The 16,736-nt window shown below is 33.3% G+C and overlaps 1 long non-coding RNA gene across 2 annotated transcripts in view; it reads left to right on the top strand.

Annotated features, from left to right (window-relative positions):
• Window positions 1–16,433, top strand: part of LOC140696426 (uncharacterized) — an 86,005-nt gene extending 69,572 nt beyond the window's left edge. For both annotated transcript variants that reach the window (XR_012072745.1, XR_012072746.1), the window contains exons 4-5: window positions 15,717–15,767; window positions 16,101–16,433. This is a non-coding gene — a long non-coding RNA (uncharacterized lncRNA). The remainder of the gene's footprint in view (window positions 1–15,716; window positions 15,768–16,100) is intronic.
• The last annotated feature ends 303 nt before the right edge of the window (window positions 16,434–16,736 follow it).

The raw sequence follows: 16,736 nt of genomic DNA, 5'->3' as shown, positions 1-16,736 counted from the left end.
GGTCTTTTGTGTGTGGCTTCTGTTTATCAGTTGATGGATATTTGGGTTGTTTCTACTTCTTGGCTGTTATGAACAATACTGCTATGAGCATTCATGTATAAGTTTTTGTATAAACTTATGTTTTCAATTCTCTTAAGTATATTCCTACTATGGACTGAAAGATTGTGTTCCCCCGACATTCATATAGTGGAATCCTAACCCCCAATGTGATGGCATTTAGAGATGGACCCCTTGGGAGGTGACTGGTTCATGAAGGTGGAGCCCTTCTTATAAGGGATTAATGCTCTTGTAAGAAGAGACATGAGAATGCTTGCTTCCTATCTCTGCTCCTAGCCATGAGAAGGTATAGAAAAAAGGTGACTGTCTCCAAGCCCATAGCAGGTCCTCACCAGACACTGGATCTGCTCGTGCCTTGATCTTGGACTTCTCAGCCTGAAGAGCTGTAGAAAATAATGTTTTGTTTAAGCCAACCAGTCCATGGTATTTTTGTTATAGCAGTATTGAACTAGTCTGACTAAGATAATTACTTAGAATTGATTACTGGGTAACACCATGTAGTAACTCTATGTTTGACTTTTTGAGGAAGTGCCAAACAGTTTTCCACACCAAATGCACTAGTTTATATTGCTATCAGCAATGTATGTGAGTTCTTATGTTTCCACAACCTTGCCAACCTTTGTTATTGCCTGTTTTTAAAATTATATTTATCTACTATGGTTTTGATTTGCACTTTTCTAGTGAGTAACGAGCTTTTCATGTGCTTATTGACCACTTACGTATCTTTGGAGGAATATGTGTTCAGATCCTTTGCCTATGTAAGAGGTTTTTAGAATCATTTAAAAATTTTTAAGGAAAATTTTACGTATTCTGGATACTAGACACTTGTTAGATATTGGTTTGCAAATATTTTCTACTGTTCTTTGGGTTATATTTTCACTTTCTTGATAGTGTCCTTTGAAGCACAAAAGTTTTGATAAAGTCCAATTTGTCTATTTTTTCTTTGGTTGCTTGTGTTTTTGGTTGGTATATCTAAGAAACCATTGCCTACTCCAAAGTTTTACCTCTAGGTTTTCATCTAAGAATTTCATAGTTTTATCTCATAAACCTAGGTCTTTGATCCATTTTGAGTTGTTTTGTATGTGGTTGTCAGGCATGGTTCCAGTTTCATTCTTCTGCATGTAGATATCCCGTTGTCCCTGCACCATTTGTTGAAAAGATTATTTTTTCCTCCTTGAATGGTCTTGGTTCCTTTGCAAAAATCAATTACTCATTAACGTATGAGTTTATTTCTGGACTCTCAGTTTTATTCCACTGATATGTATGTCTACCCTGATGCCAGTGCCATACAGTCTTTATTACTATAACTTGGTATTAATGGCTTGTTTTGATACACACTTTTTAATGTAATTTTTTTTTTACTGAGGTATAGTCAGTTTACAATGTTGTGTCAATTTCTGGTGTACAGCACAATGCTTCAGTCATGCATGAATATACATGTATTCATTTTCATCTTCTTTTTCACCATAAGCTATTACAAGATATTGAATATAATTCCCTGTGCTATATAGTAAACTTGTTTATCTATTTTTTATATATTAGTCAGTATCTATAAATCTCAAACCTTCCTGCATGGTAACCATGTTTGTTTTCTATGTCTGTAAGTCTGTTTCTGTTTTGTAAGTAAGTTCATTTGTCTTTTTTTAAGATTCTCCATATAAATGATTTCATATGGTATTTGTCTTTCTCTTTCTGGCTTACTTCACTTAGAATGACATTCTCCAGGGCGATCCATGTTGCTGCAAATGGCACTATTTTTTATCATTTTTTATAACTGAGTAGTATTCCATTGTATAAATATACCACGACTTCTTTATCCATTTGTCTGTCGATGGACATTTAGGTTGTTTCCATGTCTTGGCTGTTGTAAATAGTGTTGCTATGAACATTGGGGTGCAGGTGTCTTTCTGAATTAAGGTTCTCTCTGGATATATGCTCAAGAGTGGGATTATTGTATTATATAGTAAGTCTGTTTTTAGTCTTTTGAGGAATCTCCATGCTGTTTTCCACAATGGCTGCACCAAATTGCATTCCCACCAACAGTGTAGAATGGTACTCTTTTCTCCACACCCTCTCTAGCATTTATCATTTGTGGACTTTTGAATGATGGCCATTCTGACTGGTATTAGGTGATACCTCATTGTAGTTTTGATTTGCATTTTTCTGGTTGTTAGTGATAACTGAGCATTTTTTTGTGTGCCTATTGGCCATTCATATGTCTTCATTGGAAAATTGCTTGTTTAGGTCTTCTGCCCATTTTTGGATTGGGTTTTTTTTTTTATTAAGTCATGTGAGATGTTTATGTATGCTGGAAATTAAGCCCTTGTCATCTCGTCTTTCACAAGTATTTTCTCCCATTCCATATGTTGTCATTTTGTTTTGCTTATGGTTTCCTTTGCTGTGCAGAAGCTTGTTAAATTTAATTAGGTCCCATTTGTTTATTTTGCTTTTATTTCTATTGTTTGGGTAGACTGCTTTAGGAGAGCATTGATTGCTGAGATGTTTGTGAGATAATGTTTTGTCTATGTTTTCTTCTAGGAGGTTTATTGTGTCTTATCTTATGTTTAAGTCTTTAAAGACATTTTGAATTTATTTTTGTGTATGGTGTGAGGGAGTGTTCTAACTTCATTGATATACATGCTGCTGTCCAGTTTTCCCAACACCATTTGCTGAAGAGACTGTCTTTTTTCCATTGTATGTTCTTGCCACCTTTGTCAAAGATTAATTGACCAAAAGTTTGTAGGTTCATTTCTGGGCTCTCCATTCTGTTCCATTGATTCATATATCTGTTTTTGTACCGATATCATGCTATTTTGATTACTGTAGTTCTGTAGTATTGTCTGAAGTCTGGGAGGGTTATTCCTCCAGCTTCATTCTTTTTCTTCAGTAATGCTTTGGCAATTCTGGGTCTTTTTTGTCCTTACTTATTGACATAGGGAACAATTAACCAGGAAATTACAGTTTTCAACTTTTATATAACTCACAATATAGACTCAAAATGCATAATATTTACAGAATATCAAGGAGAAATGAGCAAATCTGTATTCTTGGTGACAGATTTGAGAAATAGCTCTCCTAAAATAGTTTACATCAAGTCAGAAAATTATAGAGTAATATAACCCAATTAAGCAAAAACTCTCTATTAATGTATTGAGTGCCTCATACCTGGAGTCAGAGCATACAAAATTGTCATCACTCTAGACCACAAAGAAAGTTTCTCAGCAAATCAACATCATAAGATAATATCCTTTGACTGTAATGTGATAAAATTAGAAATTAATAACAGAAAGATATCACAGATGTGAAATCTGGTTTTCAGTAATAGTACAGGAGCTTATATTGCACTAAATTTATCAATAATAATTACAAAACTTTGAACAAAAATATTTTAAAAGTCTTTGAAGCTACTGGAAATCAGTCAAAAGTAGGCAAAACTGGAAGAGAATCCTCTCTTGAAACATAGGAATGATCACAATTTAGATCCATGTTCATATGGCTTTTCCATTGAGAGCATTCTCAAGACTTGTGGTCATGATGTGTATAGGATTTGATTAGAAAGTCAGTCTTATTGGCCTGAAGGGGTAGAGGATAGGGGCTGCCAGAGTTGCTGGAAATTGAATGGGGAATTCAAGAATTGGGGAAGCCTCAGAGGATAATCCTCAAAATCTGTATAAATCCTTATAAATGGCTCTTCTCAAATCTTTGCTTGTCCTTAAACTGCACATATGTTAGGATCTCATCATGTAGCTCGAGGAGAAAACAACAGCTGGAGAATTGGAAAGGGTGAACAGATATTTTAACAGCTTCCTCCCACAGGAAGACAAAGTTTAGAATTCTGATCTTATTAGATTACAGAGTTTTGGTAAATATTTCAGGATTTTCACTGAAACCCAGGAAGAATTATCCCTTATGAGTAAAACCTACCTTCTAAGACTAAGGGATTTCCCTTTGGACTAAGGGCAAAACTATTCAACCGGTCATTTAGTTACTTGCCAGGACAAAACTCAACATTCTTAAGAGGAAGATAACAGAATAAAGTTGTTCCACAATTTATCATAACTAGATACACGAAATGGAAACAGCAGAAGTGACCTATGGTTAAGAGAAAAATCTGTCACTAGAAACATACCAACAGTCAATACAGATGTTGGAATTTGCAGAAGGGCTTTAAAATGATCAGCAGGATAACTGTGTAAAAGAATCAATTTAAAGGGATGGGTATAATAGATGATGGGATAGGGAATTTCAGGAGAATTTGGAAACGATCAAAAAAAAAAAACCAAACAAACAAAGCATAAATACAAAACAGAAACAGACTCATAGACATAGAAGACAAACTTGTAGTTGCCAAGGGGGTGGAAGGTGGAGGGTGGGAAGGGATAGATGGGATTTCAAAACTGTAGAATAGATAAACAAGATTATACTGTATAGCACAGGAAAATATATACAAGATCTTATGGTAGCTCACAGAGAAAAAAATGTGACAATGAATATATATATGTTCATGTATAACTGAAAAATTGTGCTCTACACTGGAATTTGACACAACGTTGTAAAGTGATTATACATCAATAAAAAATTAAAAACAAATCAAACAAAAGTCCTAGAAGAAAAAAGTATACTACCTGAAATTGAAAGATCCTTCATATGACATAAACAGCAAATTGGAAGCAATAGCAAAAACCTTGAGAGAACTTGGGAAACTGAAGCATGGAGAGAAAGAACTGAGCCTCAGTGACTTGTGGAATAATGTCAACCAACCTTACACACGTGTAATTAGAGTCTCAGAGGAGAATGAAAATGAGGCAGAGAAATGTTTTTTCATTTTTATCAAATTTGATTAAAAAACCCCCTAGAAACCTGTAAATCCAGGAAGCTCAGAAAATCCCATGCAGAATAAATACAAATAAAATTATATCTGTGAACATCACAGTCAAACTGCTAAAAATAAAGTCATGATGAAAATGTTTGGTCTTTGATTGAGGTGGGATTTGTCAAAACTCATGAAACTGTACACTTCAAACCTCTCTATTTCACTTATGTATTTCTCACTTAAAAAATAAAGTGATACCCCCAAACTATAATACATGTGTCAACTACTTTTATTTCATTAGGATTCTACCTTGTAAAGTATTTTATAGGTTTCTTCCCATGGAATGACTTAAAGAGGAGAAAATTTTGGGGTAATACGACTAGATTTTATTACAATTGTATTATTTTAAAGCTGAAAACAAACATTTAAAATAGTCTACTTTTCTTTTCATTGTATTGTTGAGGAAATTAGAACTCATAGATTAAATGACTTGCTCAAAGTCACATAGCGATCTAGTCACAGAGTTAAGACTAGAACTCAGATTCATTCAGAGTAGTCAAAATAAATGTAGCTAGAAACCAAAAAACCTAGGGCTAATACTGAGTATAATCAACTGTCAGAACTGAACTGGCCATAGTTGCTTCTTTCAGACTTGTATTATAATTGTCATCATTTATGTATCTACCTGTCAGAATAGGATTCTTTAGGCATTTTCAGGTCCTTGTATAAAAATATAATAATAAAAATAAGCATTATAGTGTTCATTTTTGTGTTATGGATTTATCTAGAAAAAACTAAAATTAAAATTAAGATGAAATTTACTGTTCTTTGAGTTACTACAAATAAATTATTTTCTTTTATTGACCAATATATTTTCAAGTAATATTCTGGCGAAGTATAATCATTTAAAATAAATATATCATCAGTAGCATATGCAAAAGTTTATAACTTATATGAAAACTAATTTTGACTTTAAGAATTGTACAAATTAGAATTTTTAGTTAAATATTTAAATGAATTTCTTTTGAGAAAGAAATATTATGCATTTTTATACACTTTCTTCTATTCTCTCTAGTAATCTGTTTATTGTTGCCAAAATAATTTTATGTAACAAATTTTAACAATAGTTACCCAGTTTTATTACTTAGGGAGGCATTTCCAGAAGTGTGTTCCTCTGAATATTAAATAGTGTTCTCTCAAGATGTTCCACATGAAAGGATAGCATGGTAAGATAAACTTGAGGAACTATCCTACTTATCCCTTTGGAGATTCTGAATTCAAATATTTGTATTAAAGATTCTGAGAGGTCATGCAATGGAGAAAACTTAGTTTGACTAAATTAACTCAGCTATGTGGGTATATAGAGAACAGTATATTCAAAATATTTGGGTTCAAATACTGGTTCCACTGTTTCTAGCAGTATGAACTTGGGTAAGATAAACTCCCTGAGCTTCAAATTCTTTTCTTTCTCTGAAAAATCAGGACATTCATTGTAAACTGCCCCATGAGTTTGTTGAAAGAATTAAAATTAGTCTGTTCATGTATAGAATTCTACGTCAGTGAATGTCGTGTGGGAAGCATTTTTTTTCAACTATTGTCATTACCTAAATTATTTGACTGCTTTTGAAATATTTTTCATGACTATGGAAAAATATGGTACAATATCCCACATTAGATGAACTACTGTAGTTTCTGGCATGATTGTTTTTACACTTAATTTTTTCCTCTTTATTAGTGTTCCATTGTAAAAAGTTGCCAAGAATTGAACCAAGAAATACTAAAAATTCAGAGATGGGGAAAAAGCCCTAAAGATTTAGCATAGATATTTCTCAAAGGCAATTTTAATTTTTAGTTCAAGAGCAATTTATGAAATTTCTGTGACAGCTTTTTCCCTTGAAAGACAATACTCCTAGCAACACAGGATTATTAGGTAGTAGAATTAATACATAATTTTAAGGAGTAAGGTTTCACTCAAAGTGTAAACTAGAACATTATGCCATGCTGCATGGAGAATGTGGGAGACATGTCTCCATTCACTTAAGGGTATCTGTGTAGAAATGAAAATGTAATTCCAATTATTTTTAGCTTTTCTCTTGGAAGACACTTGCAATTCCCAGTACACATAAAAGATATATTTGACTGTTGCTTTGAAATTAGTTTCTAGAGTTTGTATGAGTATATTTTGCTTCAAAATGAATTGCATTAAAGGATATTGAATATATTGAGTATTTATTGCACTTACAATTGTGATGTATTCCAAGAATTACAGGTTATTAGGAATATAAAGCCTCTGATCACTGAAAAGTAGTATCAGTTTTTTTCCTCCAAAGATTAAAGTTGATTAGGGTAAATACGAAACAACTATTTCTGCCTCATTTTGTATAAGTATATTTTCATAGGACCAGCTGATGTGAAATTATGTAAGTACAATTTTCAAAATTGGAGGAAAAAAATAACCTCCATCTTATTTTATATTTCCATAGTAGCAGACCTGAATATAAAGTTTTGAGTGCAAGTAGTGATTTGAATGCTATTTCCAGGAAATGTTGGTAGGGGAGTTCAAAGGAAGGAAGGAAGAAAGGCAGGTAGGCAGGCAGTAGAGTGTATTATCAAGCAAGTTACGACTTGCTCTATCCTTGCGTAATTTGGGGAGATAGACTAGAATACCTCAGTCTTACCCCAACTGAGGAAAGAATTGTCTGGGATGCTTATGCATCAGCTCCCATCAGTCACTGGTTGAGAACTGCTCCCAGAGGACATTGACTCCCAAGCATTTCTAGTCTGACTCCAGAGAAGTGCAAGCAAATTGTGACCGGGCTTTACCTTGATAATTTGAAAGTAGGATCTTCCATACAATATGTGTAACCCTTATCTACCTATAGAATATATAGCCAATTATATCAAATTAGGTTACCAAGTTCCTATGAGTCAGACCACTTACTGAAGTTTCTTGGGTTGAGTAGACAACTGTTTTTCTTTATAAAGAAATACAAAAATTCCATTTCATAGGTCATGGAGCTCTCTATTAGACTGATTTCCCTCTGGGGTGTTAATTATGATCAAATAATAAGAAGGGTGCATGGATTCCTTGAGAGTGAACTCTCCATTTTTATAATATAGAGAAAATCCAAAACTATCTAGATGAATTTGCACAAAAGTTATATCATAGGTACTAAATTACCATGTTTATAATATACCCCAAGATTTGGAACAAACATTATAGAATATAGCAAGCTCTCTTAAACCAAGAAACTTAATTGCCCATAAGAGAAGACACCAGTAATTAAGAATGAGAAAACATTTTACCAAAAAGTAAAAATTCAAGGCATGATGAAGAGAAATTATCCTGTTCATTACAGTGAATCATAATTACCAAGTGATTTTCTTTAAGTGTGCCTTACAACTACATTTTATGGTATGTCTAAGGTTCTTTTGGAATGAGAATCACAACTACTCTGAAAGAATTTCTCCATTATTAAATTTAAATGAAAATATCACCAAATGTCATAATGAAATTATGGGGAAAGAGATGCCAAGAATGAAATAATCAGTTTCAAATATAAGGGACTGAAAATGTCTCAAAATTTTATGGATTTTATCATTTTGTTCTTAGGCAGTTGTAGGAATTAATGAATGTTTGAAAAACCATGTGTGACAAAATGAGAAAAACTGGTTTTCTGTTTCCTGCCAGATGTAGTTAAGATTACAGAGCTAATGCTCTGATCCAGAAACCAGCAGCAGAACAAGCCTTTCAATCTTCTGTCTTGAGTGAATATAAAGATAACTACTAGGCCACTTGCATTTAATCAAACCTTTCAGAGAGAAGAGTATCTTTACTCAAAGTGCATGAAATCAAAATGTTTATTGAGATTTATGGAATTAACCCATGGAATTTAGATGAGTCACAGTGATTTTAGTTATATGTGAGTTCTTAACTGCCTTAATTAAATGTTGTGAAAATTTAATTGGATGTTTCTTTTACATATTGTGTTATGACTTATCAACATAAAAGAAGACTAGCATACAACAGTTTCAGACACCCTTTGTTTACTAAAACATGTATATCTTCAAGGATAAGACCCAGTACTTTAGAATCTACAACAAAGTCATTATCTATGCATTTATACATTTTTGACAGCTTCCCTAATTCAACCAATGGTTCTTTTGTGCATGCAAAGATATTTTCACTGGCTTTGAGGTTTGCTATCACTCATGTATTCGTTATCTCTAACACCTCTTTCTAAAAGGGATTTGAAGTGCTCTCTATATAATAATAATGTGAGCGTGTGTGTGTGTGTGTGTGTGTGTGTATGGTTTCAGTTACTATCTGTACGATGGAATCTCAAATTTATCCAGTCCAGATCTCTCCTTTGGGCACTAGACCTTAGACGCCCATGTATCCAAACAAGGTGTTGGGAGATTGTCAGAGATAAATTGATAGCAGTTCAACTAGCTCAAATCTAAAGACTACACATCTTTATTATTACATCAATATTGTATATTATTTTAAAATAAAAATTGAGTGCACATTCTTTTTTACTATAATGCAAAAAGACCAATAAGAATTACCCTCCAATTCTTCAGTTACAGAATCCATTTCTTTAGCAATTTTTATTTCTCTAGTGTTATAAGTGTGACTAAAAAGTAATGTTAAAACTAGTTAAAGAATATGAATTATATTATAGAAGTACTTTGAGGAGCTTATTTTTCTGAAAAATAATGACCAAAACATACTGCTTTATTGTATTTTGCAAATGTGCATCATTGTAAATAAAGCTGACACATAAAAACAGGAACTTATACATAATGTATATTAATGTTTAAATGTTTTATTTACAAAATGATTTATTTTGTAAATAACTCATAATAATCTAATTGCGAATGAAAGTTTTCTAATATATTAAAAATGTTCTTGACTTGATTCTTATACATAAGAAAGTAAAAATCACCTTTATTCCACCCAGAGATTCTGTTAACAATTTTTGTTTATATTTTTCTTTTTCCTCAGGGAGAATACATGCACATATGCACACACACACATTTTGCATACTGTTTTTTTCTCTCGGCTTTTAAAATTTTCTCATACCTCTGCATATTTGTTACAAGTATATTTAGCTTTTGCAAGTTATTGCACAATATAGAAATAACCTTAATTTATTTGCTAGTCCCTTATTATGGGCCATTTTTATTTTTATTTTTATTTGATAATGCTGATAAATTATTATCTTCACAACAGAGTCTTAAAACTGAAATTATTATCTCAAAGAATTAAACTGTACTTGAGGTTATTGATAGAGATTGTTAAATACTTTCCTGTCAGAAATTTAATCAATATATAATCCTGCTATATATGCATGACAGTACTACCTTATTGCTTACCAATTTTTGTGGGTTGAATGTTCAGTCCTTCTCCTAGTCCAAGTCATATGATGAAATCTAATTCCCAAAAGAGATGGTATTTGAGAGGTATTTAGGTCATGAGGATGGAGTCCTCATAAATGAATTTAGTGTCCTTATAACAGACCAGAGAGCTAGTTCACTCTGTTTCCACCATGTGAAGATAAAAGAAGTTGGCAGTGTGCAGCCCAGAAGAGGGCTCTCACTAAACTGCAACCATGCTGGCACCCTGATCTCAGACTTCAGCATCAAGAACTATGAGAAATAAATTGCTGTTGTTCGTAAGCTACCCAGTCTATAGCAGTTAATTTATAGCAGTCCAAACTGACTAAGATGTTATTAGCATTATTATATATTTTGATTTTTGCTCTTTTTATGGCTTAGAAGTTTTATGTCATTGCTTTAATATTTATTTCTTTGCTTACTAGTGAAGTTAGCAACTTTTCCATATTGTTAATTATATTTCTTCTTTTATGAAGTATAAGTTTATGTCATTTACCAATTTTCTTTTATAATTTCCATTGTTTTATTTTCTGATTTCTTATAATTATTTATTTCCACTTTCCTTGTTAAATTTAAGGCAAATATTTTTCTTGAAATGTTGTTTGCCTTTTGATTTTGGTATAAAATTTGATTTAGTGGTTCCACTAAATCAAATTTTATAACAAATACTTTTTATTTGGTTCCTTAAGGTAGTTACATCTAGTGGGGAGGGTGTAGCTCAGTGGTGGAGTACATGCCTAGCACACACGAGGTCCTGCGTTCAATCCTAGTACCTCCATTAAGTAAATAAATAAACCTAATTACTGCCCCCCCAAAAGTAGTCACATCTAACAATCTTTTTATTATTATTTTTCTGTTATTTTCATGTTAAGAAAGCGTTCCTCATTCAGGAAATCATATTCATTTATAAACATTTATTTTTAATAGCTAATCTCTTAGACTTAATTCTTTATTTATAATTATTCTGCTATATAATCTGAATAGAATATCTAAAATTTAAATTTTCTAATTCATTACTCAATTATACTGTTATTTATTGAATGATTTCTTTGCCTGATTTTTTACCTGTTTAAATTATCATAGCTTTATGTTTTTACATATGGTAGATCAAATTGCTATCCCCAATATTACTCTCATTTTTTTTCCCCTTAAGTTAACTTTTTTGCATATGTATTTTTCTAAAGTTTTTAGTGATTAAAATTCTAAATGACTCTTCAAAAACCACTTCAGAATTTTGATTCGATTCCATTTACCTACAAATTAATTTTATTTTAAAAATTTAATTATTTTTTATTGAAGTATAGTTGATTTACAGTGTTGTGTTAGTTTCAGGTATATAGCAAAGTGGTTCAGTTATACATTATACATATATATATTCTTTTTCAGATTCTTTTCCATTATAGGTTATTACAAGATACTGAATATAGTTCCCTGTGCTATACAGTAGGTCCTTGTTGTTTATTTATTTTACATATAGTAGTGTGTATATGTTAATCCCAAATTCCTAATTTATCGCCCCCCCTCTCCATTTCTCCTTTGGTAGCCATAGTTTGTTTTCTATGTCTGTGAGTCTATTTCCAGTTTGTAAATAAGTTCATTTGTATCATTTTTTTTAGATGCCGCATATAAGTGATACAATATTTGTCTTTGTCTGACTTACTTCACTTAATATGATCATCTCTGGGTCCATCCATATTTCTGCAGATGACATTATTTCATTTTTTATGATTGAGTGGTATTCCATTCTATACGTTACTACATATTCTTTATCTAATCATCTGTCAGTGGACATTTAGGTTGCTTCCATGTCTTGGCTATTGTAAATAGTGCTGCTATGAACATTGGGGTGCATGTATCATTTTGAGTTAAAGTTTTCTCCAGATACATGCCTAGGAGAGGGATTGCTGGATCATATGGTAACTCTATTTTTAGTTTTTTAGGGAACCTCCATACTGTTCTCCAGAGTGGCTATACCAGTTTACATTCCCACCAACAGAGGGTTCCTTTTTCTCTATATCCTCTGCAGCATTTATCATTTGTGGACTTTTTTTAATGATGGCCACTCTGACTGGTGTGAGGTGATACCTCATTGCAGATTTGATTTGCATTTCTCTAATAATTAGTGATACCGAGCATCTTTACATGTGTCTGTTGGCCTTCTGTGTGTCTTCTCTGGAGAAATGTCTATTTAGGTCTTCTTCCCAGTTTTCGATTTTTTAAAAATTTAAAGTGTATGAGCTGTTTGTTACCTACAAATTTATTTTAAATGCATCAATATTTGTTGTGTGTCTTCTTAAAATATGTTTCTTCCCTATTCCATTCCCAGCAGTCCTTTCTCTTCACTTGGAAACCATATGGTTTCAGGGAAGCTAAGCCAATCAGTACATTCCTTCTTCCTTGTCACAGAGATGGTGGGTTAGTTACTTAAGTCAGTCCAGTTATGGGGGATCTCAGTGTTCACTGGGGGGTGCTTGGAAAAGCAGCTCTAGACAGATAATTGATATAGAAAGAATTCAGATATTTTGTATAATTATTAGACCACTGGATCAACTTTATTTGAAATACCTGAATTTTTTAGTTACTAAAAATTCTGAGATCCAGAATTCTCTTCAGGTTTTAAAGGAAGCTTGAGTTGGGTTTATTGCTACTGTCAGGGGGAAAGAAATTTTCCTCTTCTAGGTTTTTTGTGGCAGTCTAAGAATTAAATTGATATGAAATATATTAACAGGAGAAAATCAAATGAAGGTTTAATACCGTGAATACATGGGAGAGACCCAGGAAAACTGAGTAACTCACCAAAATGACTGAAACCCTCACCTTAAAAAACTTGTCCAACTAAAGACAAAAGAGGATGTTGGGGTAGTGGTTTGGGACTTCAAAGGGGAGAAAGGCAGTTCACATGGAGATGGAAAAGCAAATGTTTGGTAAATAAATGATTGCTGAGCCAGGCAGAGACATTGAGACACAGAGTGCACTCTGACTTCCAGGCCCTGCCAAGTTTCCCCCACTAAGCCTAGCCCATATTCTTTGCAGATATCTCTGGTGACAGCTCTGTGCCAGGAACAGGCCCTCTGTAAATTCTTTTAGGCAGTTAGGGAGAAGGTCAAGATTTCTTCCTGAGTCTTTTCGGCCTTGATTGTTTCAGCTTGAACTAATCTACGTGCCAAAGAGACATTTTGAGGTAGCAAGTTTTGCTCCCCTACATTACTTTTAAATAAGAGCATTTATATTGATATTATATCATTATAATATATATTTTTTATATTTATAAACATGGTATGACAATTTCCTTAAAACTTTTTGTATGTGTCAGCAAAGTTGTGTTACTGTCTTCCCATAGATAACGTATTTCTTGCTGATTTCTGGGCACCTTAATGCATTTTACATTATTCAAATCTAAAAACCTTGTCTTACATAAAGCATTGGAGCAATATATAATAGACTAAAGTGAAGAAATAAATAGTAGTAATAACAAATAATATTGATGCTGATTAATTCTTGTGTAGTGATTATTATGTTCCAGATGCAATTGTTTCTATATGTTGTCATATATAAGCCCATGAGGTAGCTATAAATATGGTTCCAATTTTATGGATGAGAGAAAGGAGGCACAAATATTGAGTAACTATCCCAAGCTTATGCAGCCAGCCAGCAGTCCATCTGGGATTTGAAATCAGGCAACTTGGGCCCAGGGTCTCTGCTCATAGCCATTAACTTTTACTGGTCCTTAAGTATAACTGAATAAATAGGAGAATGTAGCATAAAATGACTGTGAGTGATTAATGTCAAAAATATTTGTTACTTTTTAGAATTATATGAAAAAATTAGACCAGTAGGCAGTTTCTGTGTGCTGGTATTTCTGTCAACTCACTAAGGTTCTTAAGTATGATTTACCTTGGTTTCCAATTGAGGCTCAAGGCAGAAGGAATGATGATAATTCACATGATTCCTTTTGTTTTGCCACCAGGCAATCACATTTTTGACTGTCTGATATTGCATGTAGAGCTTTTTAATAACTACACAATCATACTTAGGAAGAAAACATAATTCTTTATCTTCATGTACTTAAAATTTCAAATAGGAGATCAGCACAAGTACCTACCACCTCTATATTATGCAAAGGAGAGAGACAAGGACTAGACTTGTTTGTAATAACATTAGTTACACGTGCATTATCATAAACTTGTTATAGCATGCTGGAATCAAGATCATAAACTAAAGGGATGCAGCTGAAAACTTTTTCCAGCCATGATTCGTGTTCAGAAGCATTCATTCCATAAACAGCAGGGGGCATACTTTCTTTTCTGATCTGTTTTTCAGCAGAGCTATTGACATCTGTTGAACTTTCCACTGTTGTTGCTCTTTGCCTCTTGCACATCGATAATACACAACTTTGGGGAGTCTTGAATGTTTTGGGCTCATAAAGGTGAAATACAATCATAATTTTATATCTTTGAAATGTTTAAGAAATTATTAGATAAGTATTACATTTAAAATTCAGACAGATGAAACTCAAGTTAGTGGATTTCCAGTTTAATTTATAAAGCACGAGTAAACTAGACATCTAAAGTAAAGTGCTATAGAAGGTGTTGGCATTTAAAATTTTTTTTTTTACAGATTTGGTAGAATACATAGTATTTTGAAATATATTAAGAAGATTAATCATGATGATTTCCTTTTTTAGCTGAGTCTGCGTGTGTGTGGCTCTAAATCTTGTAATTTAACACGTTTTTTAGTAAGACCCATGGTGTAACCCTTATAATACTACTCATTTTAGTATGAAATCGTACATTTCCTTGTCCTCGTGCACAGATTGTGTCTTATCATGAGGAGTAGCTCTTGAAGGCAGGGATGGGCATTTTTTAGAGGACTAGGGCCGCAGAGGGAGCCCATGAAATACTTGTCAAGCTGAACGAAGGAGGCGCCTGAAAGTGAGGCTTTTCCACGTACCCATCATTACGTCTCCCTTGCACTCTCCATATTCCTCCCCAAGCAACTCGCCCTGTGTTCAGTGTGCGTGTGCCCCATCTACGCCAAATCTCAGTGGTCGGTAACAAAACCAGAAAGGCAAATAACATTATTTATTCAGCTGTTCTTTAGCTTTTTGTGGAAAAATTTTTTTGAAACTTTAATGATAATAACAACTAGCATTTACCATGTGCTGAGTACTTCGCAGATGTTGTTTACTTAAATTCACAGTAACTCTGTGCAGCCCAGTGCTCTTCCCCTAAGCTATACCCGTTTCACAATAACTCTGTGAATTAAGTTCTATTATTTTCTCATTTTATAGAGGATACTGAAACTTTAAGCTAGTAAGTGGCAGAACCAGCATTGTACTATATTCCTAGTAACTGCCTGTCATGACCTCTCAGGGGTGTAATGAACACTTCTCAGATTTAAGCAGATTGTCTCAAAAGCACAAACCATCTTTTTTTTTTTTCTCCAGGAAGAAGGTAATGGATTATTATGGTGTTAACTCTAAATTAAGATCCACAAGGTAAATATTTCTGTTTAGATTTATTCTTCATTTTGTTCCTGTTGTTTAAAAAAATCATAGATGTCAACTTCCTCCTACAAAAAAATTGTGATCCTAAAATTAGAATATCTTAGAATGTTTTTCTCCTTTGTTAAAAATAGATATTCGAAGATTTAAAATCTTAGACAAAATGAACTCTGTTGTATTTATGAACCCAGAAGTAAACTAAAAATGATTTTAGAAGCTATGTTTGTTCATTTAGAAATTTTTTTTGAAGGGCTTAGTTCACTTTTGAAATAGTGCCATAAAGTCTCTTAAAATCATTTAAGACTGGAAATCTTGTCTGTGTCGTAGATCGTCTTCAAGTTGTGCCAATATCTCACCGCTCTCAAGATATGCCTTTTCTGGCTGTAGTCAAGTGTGACCACCTCCTGTTTTTCTCTCCAAGCGCCTCCCATGGAAATTCTTGAAAAATAAAGCAACGTTTCAGCCCACACTTTAATGAGTGGACTGGAATCCCTATCCCTTTAGATATCTCAGTAGTGACTCATAGAATTGTCTAGCCCTCGCTTTCCTAACATTTTCCATTCACTGTAAGTTATTTCTTCATCTTCTTTTGCTACTCAAAAGTGCTTTTCATGTCTGCCAGCTGAAAAACTAGAAATAAATAAGACCTATAGTTTCCAATTTGGATGTGCTATTTGAGCTTTTTAATGCAGCCCTAGTAATCTGGTGTTTGGCAATAGTACCATCTGAAAATGGACAGTTAGGATCCAGCTAAGAGCTGCTCATCTGTAATTTTCTAAATGCAATGCCAAACTGTGCAATATGACCTGCCTGTGCCATTTAATGCTCTCTTCTGTCTTCAGTCATTTGTTTTACCACGTGTGAGCTTCTGTGAAGTCACCCTTAGGCCACCCAAAGAATCCAGGCACTGAATTTCAAAGTACAATTAAATGAATGACTGCCTGGTGGAATAAAGTAGAGTCA

The sequence above is a fragment of the Vicugna pacos genome, chromosome 5 (assembly GCF_048564905.1).
Source record: "Vicugna pacos chromosome 5, VicPac4, whole genome shotgun sequence".
Lineage (NCBI taxonomy): Eukaryota > Metazoa > Chordata > Mammalia > Artiodactyla > Camelidae > Vicugna > Vicugna pacos.
The sequence above is the reverse complement of the archived record's forward strand: the minus strand, read 5'-3'. Positions and strand labels throughout refer to the sequence as shown.